The sequence below is a fragment of the Pelophylax lessonae genome (genome assembly GCF_965119305.1).
Source record: "Pelophylax lessonae genome assembly, chromosome: 7".
NCBI lineage: Eukaryota > Metazoa > Chordata > Amphibia > Anura > Ranidae > Pelophylax > Pelophylax lessonae.
The window spans coordinates 223308556-223330116 of record NC_138774.1 but is presented as its reverse complement, the minus strand read 5'-3'; positions in this window follow the sequence as shown (position 1 = coordinate 223330116).

Below are 21561 nucleotides of genomic sequence, written 5' to 3'. Positions count from 1 at the left end.
GTGAGGAGAGGTGGCATAGGCAGGGCTTGGTTTGCAACGCCACCCCACCCTACACCAATGGACAGGTGAGGCACAGTCCAGCCCCTCCCGGCCATTTTCAGCCATAGGGCGGCCGCGCTGAACATCTCCCAGCCTAAAGATGGAGGCAGCCACAGACAGTGTGTGAACTGTGTATGTCATAGTCAGACAGACAGAGTGACACTGCGGATGCGCCCCCCCCAGATGTTGCGCCCGGTTCGGCCCGCCCCCCCTGCACCCCCCACGCTATGCCACTGCATGCCTGTACTCATGTATGCACAAGGTCTTTATGAAACATAACGACAGACTCTATAACGACAGAAAACCTAGCTGAGAAACACTACTTCAGTAAAACAGTTCAGGACAAAAGCTTGTGCTTATTTTCATAGACAATGTACTTCTTATTGAAGTCCAAGGTAGCTCTGGTAACACAGGTGAGCAGCTGTGGGGGTTGCAGGCCCAAGAACAAAGAAAATAAAGTGTTCTGGTAGCAATCGGCAGTGATGGACAAGGTCATCCAGCGCCCAGGGTAAAGATGCCAAACTGCCCCCCTCCCTTCCCTTAGAGTTAGTAGTGATGTCATTGTCACTACTTCGGTCAGTCAACTCAAGCAACTGGCTCAGGGCACCTTCATCCCTGCAATAAACCATTGCACGGGCAGATTCCCCCTCCTTCTCACCCCTTGTCCCTGCCCTGGCAATTGGTGAGGGGCTCCCACCAGAATTCAGGTCTCCTGGGGAAGCTATATGCTATTAAGCTCTGGTCCAGCTGTCCATTTGTTGGTTCTGTTAGCAGTGGTCCTCCCACCTGGCTGCAGACCATTTGCCCAGCTACCACTACCTCATCAGGTGTGGCCTTTGTAAACTGCTGAAGGAAAGAAGATGGGGAATTTATACTCCCTGGATGTGTCCTGCCACCCAAGGACCTGAGAGAACTGAAATTAAAGGGGCCTGCACCTCTATCTGAGCATGGTAAGTAAATGGGCACTCCACAGCAATAACAAAAGCTCCTAAGAAATCCTAAAATATGTAGAGGAGTGGTAGATGACAATGTCAATTCACAATAGCTAACTTTGTGTTTGAACAATATTTAGTCTGCACACATAATCTTTGGCACTGAGAGAGAGAAAAGCTGGCTATTAAACACTGTTGGAAGAAATGGAGGGGGTGTTTGAAACCCTGGCAGAGCAGCCTGTAGATGTAATTAAGTAGACATGTTCGTGGCCTCACACTAATTACAATTTATTGAGGGAAGGGGAGCAAAAGAGGTGCGGAAGAGGGCCCAAATTTACTCCTGTCCAAAAAATGTGACAAAAAACAGTGTTGAGCACTAATTAATCCACAGGAATTGCACAGATCCATGTGGAAACAATTAAGGTTAAGAACTGTAGTATTTCTTAAAAGGAAATATAGTGTTTTTTAAATGACCTCATTATTTGAAATGTTTTTGCAGTGTTTACCCTAAAATCATTTTTTATATGACTTTCACATTTTTACATTGATTCCCAGTGGACGCCTCATCAGGGGAAACGCGTCGGGTGGAGAAGCCTGCGCTGTCACTATCCGTGGTCCGCGCTGCAGAGCGGCCACAATCTATACAACACTCGCCTTTCAAAATCAGCTCAATCATAAGGAGTTAGAGCAGGATTTCTTAAGGGAGCGCTTGCCTGAAAAACCAGGAAAATAACACCATTCCCCAATCTGATCTGTGATATATCCATATCTGGTAAGAGTCTCTGAATACCTCGCACCAGGTGGAAGATTAGAAGGTTGGGAAGGTTTTTTTGCTATACCACATTGGCTCTTGTTATCCACAAAGTGCATGCCATCCTATAGTTGGTAAGGGTACCACCTCTTCATCTTCAACACGTGGTGCTGAGAGGGATATAAGTTTGTGAATCCTACTTCTAGTCAAATTTCACCATTAAGAAGATTTTGGCACTTTTATTGATGGACTTTTGGGACTTGTTCATTAATTTGCTTTACACTACACGTGTTTCTATTGTTTCACTGCTATACTTTGTGAATACATTTTGAGAATTTTCACATCCATCATATATTGGAACACTTCTTTTTCATTTCGTGTTTTTCTTTGGAACATACACACTGATTATATCAAGCGCACCTATATATCATTTTTACATACTTGTTCTTCTATATTTTTATTATTGTATTAAATATAGAGATTTATATAATAGCTACTAGAGGGAGCTTCTTGTGCAAAAACTCTGCCACTCAGTCTCTACTTGCAACTGCTAGAATAAAATATCAGCTGCATGGTGAGTGCATTGTTTTAAAATGAGGTTTGCAACTCGAAAAGGTGCATTAAACACAAATGTGTCACAATGGAAAGCAAGAAGCAGAACCTGCATATGTAATGAGTAAATATGGCTACACTCATGTATATATATTTTAGGGATCGACCGATATTGGGCTTTCGTTGGCGATACCGAGATTTTGGCCATTGCATATCGGTATCGGCCAATATAGGCCAATATTTTGAACATTTAAAGTTTTACAAAATAAACACACTTTTCGACACAAATCTGTTACTGAACCCTGTGGTGAGTGGGTGGCTGGCACCCTGTGGTGGGTGGGTGGCTGGCTGGCACCCTTTGATGGCTGGCACCCTGTGGTGGGTGGCTGGCTGGCTGGCACCCTTTGGTGGCTGGCTGGCTGGTACCCTGTGGTGGGTGGGTGGGTGGCTGGCTTGAACCGTGTGGTGGGTGGCTGGCTGGCACCCTGTGTGGTGGGTTGTTGTCTGGTACAGGCCCAGGACCTGTGGCTGGCTAGCTGGCACAGGCAGGGCCTATGGCTGGCTGCCTGGCAGAGATGTATAGTAACGAAGTAGAACTACTTAAGTACTGTACTTAAGTACCGAAATGCGGTATCTGTACTTTCCTAGAGTAGAATTTTTTTCTCCTACTTCTACTTTTACTTCACTACATTTTTTTGATGATTTCGATACTTCTACTCAAGTATTTTTTTTTTTGTGCTGCATAGTTACTCGTTACTTTAAAAAAATTACCACTGCCAGAACAGTAGATGGCAGGTTGCATAAAGCTCAAAAAAATGTGTATAATGTCATTTGTAAATCAGCGCATACGAAAATAAAGGCTGTGTATAATAAAAACTGCTATACCAAATCTTTCCAATAAAAAGAAAATATGAAACAAACAAATAAATTGTGCTACAGCGCTTAAAGTGCATCAAGAAACTACTAACAAACACAACTTGGCTGTGCGAATAAAGTGCCTGTGCAATCGATATATAATCGTTGCCCCCAGTGCCCTGCACACACTCCACACAGTATCAAAAATAAAGTGACATGAATGTGCTAAAGCCTAAATGCAGTGAAAATAATTATTCCCACAATGTAACAGTAAATTAAATTCATATAAAATATGACAATAAATCACAGTAAAATAAGTTATGAAATAAGTTAGGTCAGGTGCGTGCAACAAGTTGAAGTGTGTAAACCTATCTATAAGGAAAAGTCCATAAATGAATTCCAGTGTGCAAATCTAAAGTGTCACTTCACTTGTCAGATGCTTCCACCTCCTTCAGTGCTCGAGTGACCGACCAACACACTTAATGGTGGTGGCACTGGTGGATAGCGTCTGGGTGGCACTGTGGCACTGACTGCACTGGTTCAAAAAGCCATATATATTTAATTATTTCAATTCTCAATCTCATTGGTCATCTCCTCATAAGATATTAATAACTTAAGATTAGTTGATGAACTTCTTGGCGGCCCTGGCAGGATGACGGGGACACCCGCCACTTCTGGAGCCGAGCCGCTGTGATTCCCCAACATGTGACAAAGTGACAGCCAGGAGATCTAGTGGCTAGTAGTGCTCAACAATACCGCTTTTATATATAAAAATGAAATAAAATATACTGACTCACAATTTAGTAGTAGGTAGCGTGTAGCAGTAGGCAGCACAACTCAATTCAATCAATCCCACAGCCTCGCTTGCGCCGCGGCCCGCGGAATCACTGTCATGATCATCAAGTTAAGACCGCACTGGAGGAGCCGTGCTGCCGTCTTCCCGCTCGAGGTCTCCACCTCTAAACGTGTTGTGTGTCACTCAGACTCCACCCCTTAGGGCCCTTACTGAGAGGAGTTGTGACACGGGCGGCAGGACGTGGGAGCAGGACTTGGAGCATTTTCTTCGTTATCTCATCTTCTTCTCTATGAGGTGAGTGAGGTGGACCGTGGAGAGGGCCTAATCCTTGCCATGGCAAATGTGCCATTTGAGAATCAATATAAAATATTAATATATTATATACACACGGGTCATGGGTCGCTTTTTTGAACCAAGAAGAGTGAGACTGACGGCTATGATGATTATCCGACCATCCATGGTCCATGGACCATAAGTGTTGTGTTGTGGTGGTGCCTGTGCTTCCTGCGGCCTGCCTCTGCCTGTGCGGCTGTGCCTGCACTGCAGTGGCCACTGGCAGTGGCACTTGACTTGAGCAAAGCAAATGAGCACTACTAGTGTGAAGGACAGGTGGTGGAAGCATGTTCTGACAAGTTCTTATAATGAAAATAATATAGACAGCTTTTTGAACCAGTGCAGTGCCAGTGCTACTAAGGTGAGAGGCAGAGAGAGAGGCTATCCAGTCCACCACTTTACTTGAGCAGATCACAGAAGAAAGGAGGAAGCATCTGACAGCAAGTGACAAGCACTTCTTAGATTGCACACTGGAATTCAGTTATGGACTTTTCGTTATAAAGTTTAGTTTACACACTTAAACTTGCACCTAACTTATTCACAATCACAACTTATTTTATTGTGGTATTGTCATATACATTTTATATGAATTACATTTACATTGTGGGAATAATTTGCACTGCATTTAGCACAGACATGTCACTTTATTTTTGATACTGTGGGCGATGATTTTGAATACAAGAAGAATATATATATATAATTGCAGGCACTTTATTAGCATTTTTAGCACAGCCACTTTGTTAGTAGTTTTTGATGCATTTTTCACTTTAACCGGTTGCCGACCGCCGCACGACTATATACTGCGGCGGTCAGCCCCGGACAGGCAGAGTGACGTATCGGTACGTCACTCGCCTGTCACTGACTTGCGAGCCTATCGCGGGCGGGCGCGCGCCCGCCGAGGCGCGCGCCCGCCGCGGCTCGTTCACAGGCAAGTCAGTGCGTGTGACCGGCGGACTCGATGTCCGCCAGTCACACTGCGATCGCTCCTGTGAAGGGAGAAAGATAGAGCAGCTTGTGTAAACAAGCTGCCTGTCAGTTCTCCCTGTGTAAAAGTGGAGATCTGACCGTTCTACTATGTAGAACGGTTGATCTTTGCTTTTACACCAATAGCAATGTCCCTACACAGTTAGAATCACGCCCCTAGGACACACTTAACCCCTCCCTGTCCAATAAAGTTAACCCCTTCCCTGCCAGTGTCATTTTTGCAGTAACAGTGCATATATATAGCACTGATTACTGCAGTAATGTCACTGGTAACCCCAAAAGTGTCAAAAATGTCAGTCAAGGGTCCGATCTGTCCGCCGCAATGTCACAGTACCGAAAAAAAAAATCGCAGATCGCCGCCATTACGCGTTAAAAAAAAAAAAACAAAAATGACAAAAATCTTTCCCTTTGTTAGTAAACGCGATAACTTTTGCGCAAACCAATCAAAATACGCTTTTTGCGATTTTTTTTACCAAACATAGGTAGCATAAAACAAATTGGCCGAAAAATGTTAAAAAATTTTGATTTTTACTTTTTTTTTGGGGAATTTCATATAAAAAAATGTGAAAAATATTGTTATTTTTGCAAAATTTACGCTCTTTTTTTGTTTATAGCGCGTGATCAAAAAAATCGCACAGGTGATCAAATACCACCAAAAGAAAGCTCTGTTTGTGGGAAAAAAAGGGCGTCAAATTCGTTTAGGTACAGCGTCGCACGACCGCGCAATTGTCCGTTAAAGTCACGCAGTAAAAAAGCGCAAAAAAACCCCTGGTCCTTTAGCAGCCAAATCCTCCGGGGCTTAAGTGGTTAAGCGTTGTAGGTTTGATGAAGCTGGCCTGGCACATCATCATCAATTGAGCAAATCAAATCAAACTGCGATTAAGAAGACTGCGCATGCTCCTGTTCTGCCTTTTGATCAGCTGAAAAGATGGACGAACCAAAAACACCAACTTCCACCCCTGGCCCTTCAACTTCAAGTGATCTGCCTGGCTGTGAGAGTGAGGAAGCTCAGGAAGGAGACCACCCCTGGCTTTAAAAGGTGGATGCTTTAAAAGGGGAAGGGAGGGACATACTTTATCTGTTTTTTGTTTAAAAAAAGTTACAGCCTAAGGAATTGTGATTGTCCTTTAGGATAATCATTTGAATAAATCATTTGAAATAATAAAAAACAATATGATGTTAAAACTTTTGACTTCTTTCTTTAATAACTACATAACACAGTACTTGTACTTCTACTTTCAGTACTTGAGTAGAAATTTTTTTTTCAAAACTACTGGTACTTTTTTTCTTTTAGTACTTAAGTAGCAATTTTTTTGAAAAAACTACTTGCAATACTTAAGTAAAAAAAATGTTGAATACTTTAGTACTTCTACTTAAGTAACTTTTTCTGCGAGCACTTCCACTTCTACTTAAGTCACTTTTTGATCGAGCACTTGTACTTTTACTCAAGTAGAAATTTTGAGTACTTTATACAAGTCTGCTGCCTGGTACAGGCCTCTGGGTGTGTGGGTGGCTGGCTGGGAGGCACAGGGCAGCTGTGGGTAGGTGTATGTATGGGGTGGCTGTGTTAAACACAATGTGTGCACTGTACACTCACTGTCCCGAGACTCCCTGACTCCAGACGAGGCTGTGGGAGGCGGCCTAAGAAGACAGAAGCTGTCCCAGTGCGCGGAGGCGTAACATATGCAATGATGTCACGACAATTTCGGTAACCTCCGGGGCCTCGATATATATCGGCCTTGCCGATAATCGGTTGATCCCTAATATATATATATATATATATATATATATATATATTAGGGATCATCCGATTATCGGCAAGGCCAATATATTGAGGGCTGATATGCACTTTCCCCAATATATCGGAATAGGCCCCGGAGGCTACCGATATTGCCGATATTATTGTGACTTCATTGCGTATGTAGCACCTCTGCGCACTTTTGTGAGATACTGTATATATAATCGCAAGCCATATGCAGAAACAACTGCAAGCACAAAAAAAAAAAGTCAGGGTTGCCTATAAGAATACACAGTAGTAATGAGCTATATGTTGCAATAAGTTTTTTATGTACATAAATGTCTATGTAGAACAGCAAAAACTTGATAGAGTCCAATTGGAGAGTTCAGGATAACTTCCCGCTGATCTCAATGCATCATATGTAGCACCTCTGAAGAGACTGAAGTATCTCTAGGAAAACAGATAAGAACAGCAGGGTGCAATCTGAATGTAGAATATTAACGTATTTATTGTGCGCAAAAGACAAATGGCAACTCACATTGTGGCAGGTAAAATCAGGCTCATCACATATTAGAGCCGAACTCGATCTTTTGATTTACTTTACGTAGTTCATTTGGGCCAAGTTGCAACTTTGTCCCTCACTAACATATGAGGCAGCTGGATGTGCAGTATAAACTGTATGTAGCTATGGCTACATACAGCATACCGCACTGTGTTCCGGGTTCAAGATGAGACTTACAGTCTCATACCCGAAACACAATATAGTCTATCTATTGACTGAGTCAGAGGCTGTAAAATCATCAGCCAGCCTCTCTGGGGCCCAAACAAACTATGAAAAGTATGTAAAAAGATGGAGTTGAGCTTTAAGGGCTTCTGGAGGACAGGGGAACCACAGACCAGGATAGAAACACTGGGTGGGTGGATGTATGGATATACCTGCAGGACCAGAAGAATACACTAGGGGGCGCCAAACTAAGTGCAGAATTATATGTACTGAGAAGCATGAGTAAATTGGCAACTCATGTAAGAAGAAGAAATGGCATGGTTTGTACGCATTACATGAGCGGTTGGCTAATGCATCTGGGATGGGAAACCTGTTGCAAACTTGTAGCCTGAAAAGTCTAGATGTCAGGGTGAATGAGGGCTTTGATAAGGAAGTGGAAACCAATAAGAGGGTGGAGGGCTTCTGTGGGATGCAGAGCAGACCAGACGTGATGTCATCAGCACATTGGGTGGGCGGGGCTATGCATTTCAAGGCCGCTCAAGCCTCTTTCTCAAGCTAACCTTTCTCAAGGTCTGCACATATGCTTGCCAGCTGGAGTTTATACCAGTGGAGATCTAAGCCTGACAGTGGGTGTGATGACACGGGGGGGGAGGGGGGAGGATGCAACACTGTCCACATCGCAGCATGTCTATTCGCCCTCTACTTCTCACAGCTGATCACCGGAGGCTTTTGGGAGAGACCACGGGGGCCCTTCCCTTCTACAGCTAAAGGTCCCCACAGTATCCTGTGGACTGGTGAGAGGGCTACTCGCCCATTGCTGATGATGCTAGCAAGGACTGAGCCACTCAGAGCAGGACACCAAGTGTACCCAATCCATACAGCACCCATACTGCCTCTATACTGCACTGCAAAATATAGACTGCAGCTATACCAACCCTATACTGCATTATACTGAACCTTTACTGTATTTGAACCACATTTACCTTGCACCTGTGCTGCCTGAGAGTATACTGTACCTATACTGTATACAGGAAAATTGGGACTGGTATTAAGTGAACTGTTTCTGCTAAAGGGCCCCAACAATAGCTGGCATACGACCTTCTCAAAGGACTGCCCCTTTTGAAATAACTATTCTCCATTTGTTCCACTGCTTCCTCTGCCACCATCCTCCTTTTCTTTTGGTTAGTATATAACCCAGTTGGTCTAGGACTAGCATTGCCACCATAAATGCCCTCTGGCAGTAGAGTTCCAGAACTTGTTTGAAATAAACTTTATGACTACTCACTACTGCACTTGAGGTGGCCTTGCTACTATTTATGTTGATCTGGATACCAAATGTCATGTTATGCCTGGTCCTTACTGTTTATCACTTTGTATGCCAAATTGTGTTATTACCATTGTTAATCCATTTTATGCCTGCCTAGTTACCAAACAAATTGGGTGATAATATATCAAGTTTGCATTTACTACCTGGTGTGGTGCTGGTTTCCCTTGATATACATAGCACTACTATTGGGTACTAAGTATTACTTAAAGTGATTTCCTGGGATATTGTATATTTGTATATTCAACCTGGTGTGTCACAGGGACTGAGGTTCTTGAGAAGGTTGTGGCAAAGAACAGGGCACCCATCCTTTCCAGTGGCTCCTATGGGGGTAGTACTACACACTATTAAAAAAAGGTTCTAGCTGCAAGTATGACAGCTCTTCATAAATGTTGCTATATAGGGAAGATGATTGATGCAGATGGAGGCAACCAGCACCACTTATCTTGTACAGCACAATAATGATTAGGCCAGGCTTCCTAATTAGCAAGATTAACTGTATCCACTAGCTGGCAAGATTGCTGCGTTTCTGATTTTGTAGCCTGATCTGTTTAAAAACAGCAAGGTAAGGCGCATATCTTATCCAATACTAAGGAGCTCAAACATACAGAACTGATGGAAGAAACACGGTATGGAATTTGCTTTGCCTTTGTGTTCTGACCTTTCACCTCTGAGGCTAGACTAGGGCACTGACCCAAGACACTGCAGTTCATCTCAGATTAAAAATGCATTTAATATTTATTATTGCACAGCTGCCAAGATGATCCTTTTATGTCTTAACGATAACTATTATGAATGTAAGGTCTAACTTTTAGGTGTCAGCACTACTCAGACCTAAATTACAGTTTAAGAGGTCACCATACACGGCCAAAATGATCTCAACGTCCCTTTAAAAGGAAATTTACAGCCCTTTTCATTTATATAATAAAAAAATGTAGCGCTCCACTTCTTATAGTGATGAAGTTAAAATGTGATTATATATGCAACAATAAAAATACTAACTCTCTCAACAAAAAACATATACATCACATAAATCACTAAAACATTTTTGATCCAAAATTAGTGAAAAAGAAAAAACACTTTAAATGGTCCTCCACCGAAAAGAGTCACAAACCTATGTGCACCATTAATATGTGATTATAAGCTCTTAAATGTTCATTCAAGTGTCCACAGAAATTAAACCTTTCATAAATATTCATCCAAAGTGCTCTTTATTCATTGTCACCCAGTGATCCCCACGCATGTGCACAAAATGCGCTCACAGTTATGATTTGACCCCTATATATATAGAAGGTCAATAAACGGTTGCTATCCTAAATGCTATATTGTCAAAAGTATTGGGACACCTGTCTTTACACGCACATGAACTTTAATGGCATCCCAGTCTTAGCTTGTAGGGTTTAATATTGAGTTGACCCACCCCTTGCGGCTAGAACAGCTTCAACTCTTCAGGTAAGGCTGTCCACAAGGTTTATGAATGAGTTCCTTCACCGAAAACTCACTCATCCATGTCATTATGGACCTTGCTTTGTGCACTGATGCGCAGTCATGTTGGAACAAGAAGGGGTCATCCCCAAACTGTTCCCACAAAGTTGGCAGCATAAAAGTGTCCAAAATGCCTTGGTATGCTGACATCTTAAGAGTTCCCTTCACTGGAACTAAGGGGCCAAAAACAACCCCACACCATAATCCACCCTTTACCAAATGATTTGGACCAGTGCACATAGAAAGGTCCATAAGGACATGGATGAGCCAGTTTGGGGTGGAGGAACTTGACTAGCCTGCACAGAGTTCTCATCTCAACCCGATAGATCACCTTTCATATAATTTAGACCAGAGACTGTGGGCCAGGCCTTCTCTTTTAACATCAGTGCTTGACCTCACAAATGCGCTTCTAGAAGAATGGTCAAACATTCCTTTAGACACAACTCCTAAACCTTGTGGACAGCCTTCCCAGATGAGTTGAAGCTGGAAAAGCTGCAAAGAGTAAGCCATCTAAATATTGAACCCTACAAACTAAGACTGGGATGCCATTGAAGTTAATTTGCGTGTATAGACAGGCATCCCAATACTTTTGACAATAAAGTGTAGATATTATAGTCAGGCCGTCCGTCACACTCTGTCTGTTGAACGCCAGCCAATGCGCGAAATTCTCTTTTTAGGAAGACCTATCTCTGCTTGAAAATGAGCACAACTAAAAAAAAAAAAAAAATAATAATTATGTAATTACGCATGTAATGGCACCCATGCATTTACTCCACCGCCTGGTCTCACTTCAATCAGTGCAGCCATTTAATTCACCAAGAAGATGGAGCTGCTAAGCAAGAAGGAATCAATAGACTGAATCAGGCAGCACTGCACTGTGGGAGCTGTAGTACAGAGGAGAGAGGCTCTACTATAATCAAGAGCTCTTGAACTGCATTTACCAGAGGGAGATTGCCAGGAGGAGTAGAAGGAACTTCATTTTCTCAAGCTGTACAGGACACAGATTCCTCTTGCCATGAAGGAGCTAGGAGAGTGCATATTGGTGTGCAGTATGTGCTACCACTGCTGCATAACACAGGCCTGAGCAGGATCCGGAGTACTGAGTCCAGGTGTGCTGACAGCCAGAGTCACCTGGGTGTAGAGCAGAGAGTAAACTAATCGCTGTGTGTGACTGGATGATGAGCTGCAATATCACTGGCACTGGTTAGCGGCTGCTGTGATGATTTACAATCAGCTGTTAGAGAGACTGAACGCTTTAGGAATTGACCAAACAGCCATCTAGTAGCCTTACTGCTGTCTTTAGGCTTCACTGGGACTATTCTCATGCGCGCCAATGGTACAACTGGCCCCAAAGCTAGCCGGCTGAAGAGTAAGGCCTAGAGACTGTTCCTTTACAGCTGCCACACAGAGATCTTCATCTGTGGCTTATGCTAAAAGGTATCTCTTAGGGGATATTGCACCAAATCCTAGCCATTCTCCTAGAGTGCACTCTAGACTAGTTACAGTATTAGTATTATTATACTTACTGCATCTAATGTTTTTATACACCGTTTATTGCTGACTTTGTTGATATATGTGTTGAGTCCAGTCTAGTGGTACAAATTCGATTCTAAGTTACCTTGGCATAGTGATTATATTGTCTAACAGACATGACAAACACCTGATTGATCCATACAATCATGATAATGTGTGGTTGACACACTCTGCTAAAAAAGTGGATTAACAAGCAGTCCACAGAAATCTGTGGCTGATAATCTGTTCTGAAAAAATGTTGTGTCATAGTATAGCTAATGGTAGTCACATTCAGCTGGTCTTATTCTGTAATGTTAAAGCTGTTTCATTGTGTATTCAGCGTCTTTGGTTCTAATCCACAAGTGTCTTTGCGGTATTCTCATATTTATGAACCAGTTTCAGTTCATTAGAAACGAAGAAGCTCCTTTGATAAGCCACGATACATCTTCAATATTATAGAACAACTCCAGTTTAAAGTAAAAATAGGATGATGTCAAAAGTATACTGATCAGTTTTCTTTGCTGGAGAGGATACTGTACTTGAGGACCTGCAGTGGAAAACTCTCCCTGCTTCGGCTTCATTCATTCTGTGGACCTGTGATTTTTGGATGTATCCTGCTGCTGTTTGATCATAAGAAAGACTCCTATGCCAAGATGTCTGTCTCTGAACAGTGCAGAATAAAACATGGCAAGTTAGTAATGGGGAAAAGACCAGCTGCAGGGAGACCACAGGCAATATTGGTAACTAGTCTTTTTTTTGGGAACATTTTCCACAGTTCTGGGCCTCCTTAAATATCAACCTTACAGACATTGAGCCAGTGAACTGTGCTACTTCTCCTACACTAGCTCCACTACAGCTACAGCATTTAAATTCTGATGTTTACTTTACCCCTGTCATGGAAGGGCGAAGTCTGGGGGGCCAATGGATTATAGGTAAACTCAGCTATATGGAACAAAAACACCTTCAGTCAGCAGACAGGGTCAGATTATTAGACAAGTGTTCGCTAGAGAGCTTATTAGCATCTGATTAAACCAGACCCCTGTCCTGCTTTATTCCCAGCACTTGATGACCTGGAAGGATTAAACAGCAGACCACACAGTACAGGGAAAGGAGAATGAGAGGTAGAGGAATCATAACAATAATAATCTAAAACAGGAAAGATCAGGGCACAAAATAGATATTGTTTTTATTTTTGCCTTACTTGTGAGGTAGAGAGAAAAAAATATGGATACATTCTGAAATTAGTTTCAAGATTTCCAATCAAAACTTAAAGTGGTAGTAAACTTCGTTTTTTTTCACTTGTACCTACTGGAAAGCCTATAATAAGGCTTACCTGTAGGTACAGTGAAGGTAGGTACCTGTAGGTACAGTGAATATCTCCTAAAATTGCACTGTTTTGAAAATATTCACACTGCATGAAGCCCGTGACATCATCTCGCATGCACTCTGAAGGTCCGGCGGGAGCTGATCTTCGGGTAACGCAGACTCGATGTCTGCCAGCACCTGCCTATATGTAAATGAGGCTGAGAGCCAGAAGGGCGATCTGCCTATGTAAATGAGGCTGAGTGCCAGAACGGCGATTTAGCAGATAGCCATTCTGTCAGTAGGGAAGGCATAGAGCCTGTGTTCCAGTACAGCAGGAACATGCATCTATGCTTTCCCCTAGTAAAAGCACCTCCCACAGTACACATACACACTAGCTAGGCACACAGTTAACCCTTTGATCCCCCCTGATTTTTAACCCCTTCCCAGCCAGTGTCAAGAATACAGTGACAGTGCATATTTTTTAGCACTGATCATTGTATTAGTGTCACTGGTTCCCCAAAAAGTGTCAAAAGTGTCAGTTAGTGTCAGGTTGTCTGCCGAAAGATTGTAATCCCGCTAAAGGTTGCTGATCGCCCCCATTACTAGTATAAAATAGAAAAAACTATAAAAATATCCCATAGTTTGTAGAGGCTATAACTCTTGAACACAAACCAATCAATATTTGCTTATTGGGATTTTTTTTAGCAAAAATATGTAGCAGAATACATATTGACCTAAATTGATGATTTAATTTCTTCAGTTTTTTTATTAGATATGTTTTATAGCAGAAAGCAAAAAATATATATTTTTTAAAATTATCTTTCTTTTTTTGTTTAAAGCGCAAATAATGTGTTAATACATTAGCTGCATTGATGCAATCCCTTATTAGGCCAGTTACTGCTCAAGTTACAAAATATATCTAATTACAATTATTATTAATACTGCTAATAAACATTTTTTTGCTTTGGTTAGAGTGAGAAAGGATGGAACTTTTGGCAGGTGTGTTGCTGTGGCTGTTTTGGTTTAGCTAATATGAAGTGTAATGTTTGGATGTCAGCTGGAAGTTAAAGACTTATTTGTATTTTTCCAGTAGCTGGGCCTTCACTATTTAAAAGCTAATGAACTTGCCTAGCTAGTGTGAAAGAGTTGGATAAAGAGGAAGTGATGTTTGCTGGAAATGAAAGGAGGCAGGAAGTGATATCACATAGCCATGCGTTTGGGGAGAACACACAGAATAGAAGGAAGAGTAGCCATGCCTGTGCTTCCTGAATAAGAGAGGACTTCTCATTTTAGTAGCATGCATCAAATATCAGAACTGATTAAAAACTAAGTAACAATTAATTGAGCATAATAATGTTATAGTGCCTTGAAAAATGTATTCATACCCCTTGAAGTTTTCCACATTTTGTCATGTTACAACCAAAAATGTAAATCTATTTTATTGGGAATTTATGTGATAGACCAACACAACGTGGCATATAATTGTGAAGTTGAAGGAAACTGATAAATGGTTTTCAAACTTTTTTACACATAAATATCTGAAAAGTGTGGTATGCATTTGTATTCAGCCCCCTAAATCAATACTTTGTAGAACCACATTTTGCTGCAATTACAGCTGCAAGTCTTTTTGGGGATGTCTCTACCAGCTTTGCACATCTAGAGAGTGAAACTTTTGCCCATTTTTCTTTGCAAAAAAGCTCAAGCTCTGCCAGTTTGGATGGAGAGCATCTGTGAACAGCAATTTTCACGTCTTGCCAAAGAGTCTCAGATGGATTTAGGTCTGGACTTTGACTGGGCAATTCTAACACATGAATATGCTTTGATCTAAACCATTCCACTGTAGCTCTGGCTGTACGTTTAGGGTCGTTGTCCTGCTGGAAAGTGAACCTCCGCCATAGTCTCAAGTCTTTTGCAGAGTCTAACAGGTTTTCTAAGATTGCCCTGTATTTGGCTCCATCTATATTCCCATCAACTCTGACCAGGTTCCCTGTCCCTGCTAAAGAAAAGCATCCCCACATGATGCTATCACCACCATGTTTCACAGTGGGGATTGTGTGTTCAGTATGATATGCAATGTTAGTTTTCCGCCACATGTAGCGTTTTGCTTTTAGGCCAAAAAGTTCAATTTTAGTCTCATCTGACTAGAGCAACTTCTTCCACATGTTTGTTGTGTCCCCCACATGGCTTCTCACAAACTGCAAATGAGATCTCTTATTGCTTTTTTTCAACAATTGCTTTCAAAAATCTTCCTGACACTCTTTCATAAAGGCCAGATTTGTGGAGTGCATGACTAATAGTTGTCCTGGGGACAGATTCTCCCATCTGAGCTGTGGATCTCTGCAGCTCCTCCAAAGTTACCATGGGCCTCTTGGTTGCTTCTCTGATGAATGCTCTTCTTGCCCGGCCTGTCAGTTTAGGTGGACGGCCATGTCTTGGTAGGTTTGCAGTTATACCATACTCTTTCCATTTTCAGATGATGGATTGAAAAGTGCTCTGTGAGATGTTAAAAGCTTGGGATTTTTTTTAATAACCTAACCCTGCTTTAAACTTCTCCACAACTTTATCCCTGACCTGTCTGGTGTGTTCCTTGGCCTTCATGATGCCATTTGTTCACTAAGGTTTTCTAGCAAATCTGCGAGGGCTTCACAGAACAGCTGTATTCATACCTCCCAATCGTCCCTGATTCGCTGGGACCGTCCTGCAAATTGATTCCTATCCCGGGATCCCGGCAAATCAAGGCCTGCGGCATGTACGGGTTGTCTAGGTTACCGCACGCCGCGAGCAACACTTTGTATGGTAGCCGGGATGTTTCCCCGGCTGCCTCCACAGTCTTCACTCATCACTGTGTGTACGGAATACACTGAAGCCGCCCCTTCTCCTCCTGCTGTGATGTTTTCCTGTACACAGAGGAGGGGGAGGATCGCTCTGCCTGTACTCTTGTATCATGTCCGCAGTCTCTGACAGTCTCTTGTATCATGTCCGCAGTCTCTGACAGTCTCTTGTATCATGTCCGCAGTCTCTGACAGTCGCTTGTATCATGTTCGCAGTCTCTGACAGTCGCTTGTATCATGTCTGCAGTCTCTGAAAGTCACTTGTATTACAGCCCGCTGTGCATTACATTCTTCTGATTCTTGAACACATTGCATTACACACCCTGGACACCTGCACACTCCGTTATGTCTCCTAAACCCGTCACTGACTGCAGCACTCCCCAACCCCTATGCTCTGCTTTACATACTCCTGCACTATACACAGTATACATTATATACTTCTCACTAAAGTCTTCATTGTCTCAACAGTTGCTGGTTGCTATGCAGTCCCTCACTATTTTATTGAATTTATTCTTTGAGGTAGACTGAGACAAAGCAAAAGCATATTTTATAGGTACAAGGAAGCTGGGGTTTTGTTTAACCACTTAAGCCCCAGAGGATTTGGCTGCTCAAAGACCAGGCCCTATTTTGCGATTCGGCACTGCGTGACTTTAACGGACAATTGCGCGGTTGTGCGACGCTGTACCCAAATTAAATTGACGTCCTTCTTTTCCCACAAACAGAGCTTTCTTTTGGTAGTATTTTATCACCTGTGCGATTTTTATTTTTTGCACTATAAACAAAAAAAGAGCGATAATTTTTAAAAAAACAACAACATTTTTCACATTTTTTTATATGAAATTCTCAGAAAAAAAAAGTAAAAATCTAAATTTTTTAAAATTTTAGGCCAATTTGTTTTTTGCTACATATTTTTGGTATAAAAATCGCAATAAGCGTATTTTGATTGCTTTGCGCAAAAGTTATTGTGTTTACTAACTACGGGAAAGATTTATGTAACTTTTATTGTTTTTTTTTTTTTTAACTAGTAATGGCGGCGATCTGCAATTTTTTTTGCGGGACTGCGACTTTGCAGCGGACAGATCAGACCCCTGACTGACATTTTCGATACTTTTGGGGGTACCAGTGATATTACTACAGAAATCAGTGCTATAAATATGCACTGTTACTGTACAAATGACACTGGCAGGGAAGGGGTTAACTTTACTGGTGATCAAAGGGTTAAGTATGTCTCTAGGGGTGTGATTCTAACTGTGGGGGGCGTGGCTTGTGATGTAATCACAGAGACATACGATCCTACACAACAGGATCGCATAGCCTCTGTGATAACTTTAGATCGGAGACGCCGGTCACACGCGCTGGCTCCCCAGGGAACGAGCGGGGACAGGAGCGAGCCGCCGCCCACGCGCACTCGCGCCCTACAGGCTCGTGGGCGAGCGACATACCCCTACGTCACTTTGCCTGTAAGCGGCTGAGTGCCGCAGTAAATAGTTAGGCGGTCGGCAAGTGGTTAAACATATCCCTTAAGCCCTGAAGTTTAAAAGTTGGGAGGTATGTGTATTTATATTGAGATTAAATTACACACAGGTGGACTCTATTTACTAATTAGGTAACTTCTGAGGGTGATTGGTTCAACTAGATTTTAGTTAGGGGTGTCAGAGTAAAGGGGGGCTGAATACAAATGCTCGCCACGCCTTTCAAATTTTTTTTTGTAAGACATTTTGAAAAACATTTATCATTTTCCTTCCACTTCACAATCATGTGAAACTGTGTTGGTCTATCACATAAAATCCCAATAAAATACATTTACGTTTTGGGTTGTAACATGACAAAATGTGGAAAATTTCAAGGGGTATGAATACTTTTTCAAGGCACTGTATATGCTTAAACTATGGCAAATAGATAGTTTAGGCTATGCACATATATGCGTTAACTGTTTTTCCACATCAACTGTCATTTGAACACACTTAGTGTACCTGTACAATTTTCAGTCATATTTATTTATAATTTTTCTGGTTTTGACTCTAAAATTACATTTCTGGTGCAAAGTATGGTAAAATGATTTACTAATGAAAAAAAAAAAAGGCTTTTTGAAAAGTTTTAACAGGTAGGTTCCATTTTCTGACACCTACATCACTACAGGATACAGGGCTCAATTCACTTAAGAATATCGCATGAGATAATTGAATGGGACACATTTTTTCCAATTATCTCATGAGATAATGAAAATGTTAGTTCATTGTCAGCTTATGAGGTTTTTATATGGAAAAACACAGAATCATCGGATCAGGGTTGATTTATTTAAAGTATAAATAAAGACAAATCTTTTTTTTTTTTTCAGTTTTGGATGGAGTGGAGAGGAATTAGACCACTTGCCAGGTTGTTATTGTGGTCTGTGCCCCCCTTAACCACTTGCCGACCGCCGCCCGACTATATACGGCGGCGGTCAGCCCCTCCCAGGCAAAGTGAAGTACCAGTATGTCACTAGCCTGGGAGCCAATAGGGGGTGAGCGCGCCGCCGGAGGCACGCTCCCGCCCCCACTCGTACCCTAAGAAGCCCGCGCGTGTGACCGGCGGACCCGATGTCCGCCGGTCACTCCGGATCGTCGGGTGGAGAGGGAGAAAGGCAGGCGGCTAATGTAAACAAAGCTGCCTGTCATTTTTCCCTGTGTAAAAGCACAGATCATATGGTCCTTCTATGTAGGACCGTTGATCTGTACTGTTACACACACAGCCACATCCAATCACAGTAAGAATCACGCCCCTAGGGACACACTTAACCCCTCCCTCTCCAATAAAATTAACCCCTTCCTTCCCAGTGTCATTTTTACAGTAACAGTGCATATGTATAGCACTGATTACTGTAGTAATGTCACTGGTAACCCCAAAAGTGTCAAAAATGTCAGTCAAGGGTACGATCTGTCCGCCACAATGTCGCAGTCCTGCAAAAAAAAAATCACAGATCGCCGCCATTACTCGTTAAAAAAAAAAACAACAAAAATGACAAAAATCTTTCCTTTAGTAAACGCAATAACTTTTGCGCAAACCAATCAAAATATGCTTTTTGCGATTTTTTTTACCAAACATATGTAGCAGAAAACAAATTGGCCTAAAATGTTAAAAAATTTTGATTTTTACATTTTTTTTGGGGAATTTCATATAAAAAAATGTGAAAAATATTGTTATTTTTGCAAAATTGTCGCTCTTTTTTTGTTTATAGCGCATGATCAAAAAATCGCACAGGTTATCAAATACCACCAAAAGAAAGCTCTGTTTGTGGGAAAAAAAGGATGTCAATTTCATTTGGGTACAGTGCCGCATAACCGCGCAATTGTCCGTTAAAGTCACACAGTGCCGAATCGCAAAATAGGCCCTGGTCAGGAAGAGGGTAAAATCTTCCGGGGCTTAAGTGGTTAAGGAGATTCATCCTCTCTATTTGTCCTGTTTACCATTATCATTGAAAGTGAAAGTAAAAGTAAAAGAAAATACCAAATTTTGGGTTGTCCCCAGAAAAGTAAAAAAGGGAAATCTTCCAATGGGGACAATGGTTCTGGTGACCTAGGGGTCCCCAATAATTCTTTAATTTGTAGGCATTTCTTCTCTCACTTCCTGTTTTGGCTATGGGACAGAAAGTGAAGGGAAATCTCCCCAAGGGCAACGTTGTCTTTTTTATTTGTAGAAGAAGGGTGTTTATATATGTTTGTGCCCTATATACAGTATGTATGAGCTTTTTTCTCTCAGATTTAAAAAAAGAAAATAACTCTTAGTGAGTTGAGTCCACAGTAGTTACAAAGGTTTGTGGAAGGAACCACAGAGTGTAACGAGGGACTGGGCATTCAGAACACTAGGAAGTGTGCCGTATTATGAAGACCTTTTAGCAAGGATCTCTCTTCAACTCTGCAGAGTTTTGCGGCCTCGGCAATCGGTCAGGAAAGTGTAATTAGTTTACATTACAGTAATCTGCTGGTTTTAGTTTTGCAAAAGTAGTGGAAGGGTTGCTTAAAGGGTCTTTCCTTGACTGCATAGTAAACACGGCAGACACCAGGATTTTACCATGAAGAAGGCCAGTCGTTTGGTAGAACCCAACAGAATGTCCAGGCGTTTGGTAGAACCCAACAGAATGTATAAGCGAATGCAGGCAGAAAGTTTGCTTTTCTCTGATGAGCATTTGGTGGCAAAAAAGTGTTAAAAAAACCTTATTGATCCTTTGTCACTTTATATTAATGCCTAGATTAACCCTATAAGTAGGCAGGGGGCTGACCAATGATGTGAAATTGCAGGTTTGGAAGGCCTCTCTTTTTTAGTAGGTACAATACTCTACTTTTTTAGTAGGTATTTTTTTAGTAGGTACAATACTTCTGTTATATTTGTTTCAGCTATTTATTTATCTATTCAGTTGCTCATTAGCTAGTTATAGTAAATAGTAAAGTAAATGTTCTCATGATCTACCATTCTGAGATGAAGTCACAGGAATTGTAATGAACAAAGTACAAAAAAATGGCAATATGAGAAACTAACAAAATGTGCTTATTCGGATTGTGCTAATGAGAAATGCCGTCAGATCAGCTTTTACTTTAGCGCTCACCAATTAATTAACGTGCCTCATTTAGGATGTCTACAAGCACATTCATGTCAGGATCACCTTGGTTTTGCATTCCCAATAGGAGCATCCAGGATCCAGAAGTTGACCGTAACAGGATTAATTAATGAGAAGCTCTTTGACCCCGTTTTAATAACATTGACAAAATTGCTCCACCAAGCTGGGATTTTTCAGACTTCTATGTTTTGTAGGTTCATTGGTATTTAAATGTGGTTTAGGGTGAAGTTTGATTCTAATTATTCCTTCCAGGTGCGGCCTGAACCGTTTCCCTCACGCTCTGATAAGTCGGACTGGCTGCTGTCACTAACAAGCAGAAAATTGCTCTTGCTTGACTGCCTTCAAGAATTCACATTGGTCTAGCAGATGATTCCTTGTTTCAAAACCACAGAGCACCTCATGGGACAGGCAATCTCCTTTAGAGCCGAGATAACTGTTACCACCTGGGAACGTACAGGATAACGCAGCTTTGTCTTCAGACTCACAAGACAGCATCAGCAGTTCTTGCTGGGAATGGAGCCATTGCTGATCCTCAGCCAAATAAGTATGTATTCATGGTATATATAAACCTTTCCGATGTGATAAGTTTTGAGGTACCCACACCTCACCATTCTGCCAACACTTACTTGCCCCCAACCTCTGCTCTCACTACCTAAGTTATTTAAGGACAGTGCATAACCAGACACAACCGCTTGACTGGAATCAATCAATGCTGTCACGGAAACTCCTTCTCAATGCAACCACACGTTTACTATCCTCAGTTCAATCTCACCATCGTGGCAGTTGTTACAGGTGCATTCTCACTA